This window comes from Penaeus monodon, chromosome 4 (assembly GCF_015228065.2).
Source record: "Penaeus monodon isolate SGIC_2016 chromosome 4, NSTDA_Pmon_1, whole genome shotgun sequence".
Taxonomy (NCBI): domain Eukaryota; kingdom Metazoa; phylum Arthropoda; class Malacostraca; order Decapoda; family Penaeidae; genus Penaeus; species Penaeus monodon.
The window spans coordinates 13,607,749-13,610,248 of record NC_051389.1 but is presented as its reverse complement, the minus strand read 5'-3'; positions in this window follow the sequence as shown (position 1 = coordinate 13,610,248).

The following is a 2,500-nucleotide window of genomic DNA, read 5'->3' as shown; positions in this document are numbered from 1 at the left end:
GTTGGCTTTTGGGGTACTCATTTGCATATTCCCTTCTTTTCACGCCATGCCTGGGGCATGCCCTGGCGGTCTCCTTCGGGGTATAAGTAGCCTTGGATTTGGGAAGGGAAATGGCCAGCCTTAATGTCAACACCACTAGATTAACCTACCTTACTCTGCCCACATCGCACCACCCTCACAATAATTCACATCCGTACAGTAGCCCCCCCTCAAAAAAAAGATAATTTTTTTTTTTTACTATTTCCGAATGAAGAATAAAGATTTTACTTTTTTTCATCAGATGATGAAAGAATAATACAAAGAGTATTCACTTTTCTAGGGGAGACAAAACTTTATGACCTTATCTGGATTGTAACACTGATTAAGATCCATTTGGCATAATAACCCGAGCCACATGATAGCCAAGAAAATCAAAACCTTTTCGATCCAGTTCTCATTTGTGCTCTCTTGGGGGCCCCTCGCGTCGCGCCAGGGTTACTGAGCTCGTGTCTCCCCAGATCTAAGTATTTTTCTGTGGTTGTGAGTCGGAGACAAATGATCTCATACTCTTAGAAGGGCCAATGGAAACACTGCTTCAGGATCCTCCAGTGTTGCCGTCAATTAGGGTCTCATAAATGTCTTTGAATATGAATGTATCAAAATATATTGGGAATATTTTCTCATTCACCCAGAGTCTTGTCTTGGTGATTCCTGACTGATCTTGTAGGTGTTTAGGCAGTCATCATCATCATCATCATCATCATCATCATCATCATCATCATCATCATCGTCATCATCATCATCATCATCATCATCATCATCGTCATCATCATCATCATCATCATCATCATCATCATCATCATCATCATCATCATCATCATCATCATCATCATCATCATCATCATCATCATCATCATCATCATCATCATCATCATCATCATCATCATCATTATTATGACGCAACCGACCTCATCACCAGTCAATTACCATGTCATCAATCATCACCACTGAACCTATCATCAGACATAAACAATCAACCAACTCGTCATCAGTCATCACCAATCAACCTGTCATCAGTCATCACCAGCCAACCTGTCATCAGTCATCACCAATCAGCCAACCTGTCATCAGTCATCACCAATCAGCCAACCTGTCATTAGTCATCACCAATCAGCCAACCTGTCATCAGTTAAATAAACTATGGTTTCAAAAAAAAAAAAAAAATCGCAGATTTTGCTTTTTCTTTTGTTCTTAATTTACTTATGGTTTGTTTACTATTATCCTTTATATTATCATTGTTATTATCATCAGCCTACTATTTCATTATCATCGTTATTATCATGCTTATTAATTTTATCATTATCATTATCCTCTTTATTATTTTATTGTCGTTTTGTTATTATTATTATTATTATTATTATTATTATTATTATCATTATTATAGTTATTGTTAGTGTTACTACTGCTAGTACTACTACTACTATTATCATTATCATTGTCAATATTTGTATTATCCTTATTGTTATAATTTTGTTGCTGTCATTGTTATCTTTTCTATCATTTTTGTTGTTATCTATTTTTATTGCTGTTATTGCTGTTCTTGATATTTATCATCATCATCATAATCATCATCACATCATCATCATAATCATCATCACATCATCATCATAATCATTATCATTATCATCATTATTTCATTATTATTATCATCGTCATCACCATTATCATTATCAACTATTATCATTATTACCGCTATGCTAGGGTGTTTGAAATAAAAGGAAAAAATTTATACATGTAGGCACGACAGCGGAGGCTAGCAACGTAGACACCGGCGAGGAGGTACAGAGACGGCAATGCAACGAACACCTCATTATAATGCTCGCAAACATCATCCTATTCCTATTCAAATTCCGGTATAAAATTCGCACCTGAGAATCATTAAGCATAATGGAATCCCTGCAGTACACGTAGTGAGTGTCAGGGAAAATAAAATCATCAAGTGGTAAGCCGACGAACATCGTTTGTTCTTCACGCTCCCGACTGAGAAGCCGGAAGGGTTTTTATGATTATTATTATTGTTGTTGTTGTTGTTGTTGTTGTTGCTGTGTTGTTGTTGTTTGTTGTTGTTGCTGTTGTTGTTGTTGTTGTTGTTGTTGCTGTTGTTGTTGTTGTTGTTGCTGTTGTTGTTGTTGTTGTTGTTGCTGTTGTTGTTGTTGTTGTTGTTGCTGTTGTTGTTGTTGTTGTTGTTGTTGTTGTTGTTGTTGTTGTTGTTGTTGTGTTGTTGTTGTTGTTGTTGTTGTTGTTGTGTGTGTGTGTGTGTGTGTGTGTGTGTGTGTGTGTGTGTGCAGCAGGATAGCAAGTGCTACTGTAGTTACTGTGAAAAGACAAAGGTATTATTAAGTTAGTATTATGATTATGTTGTTATTATTATCAATATTATTATTATTTTAATACATTTTTTTACATTTTCTTGCTGGCATTATCATTATCATTATCAGCATCATCTTACCATTATCATAAT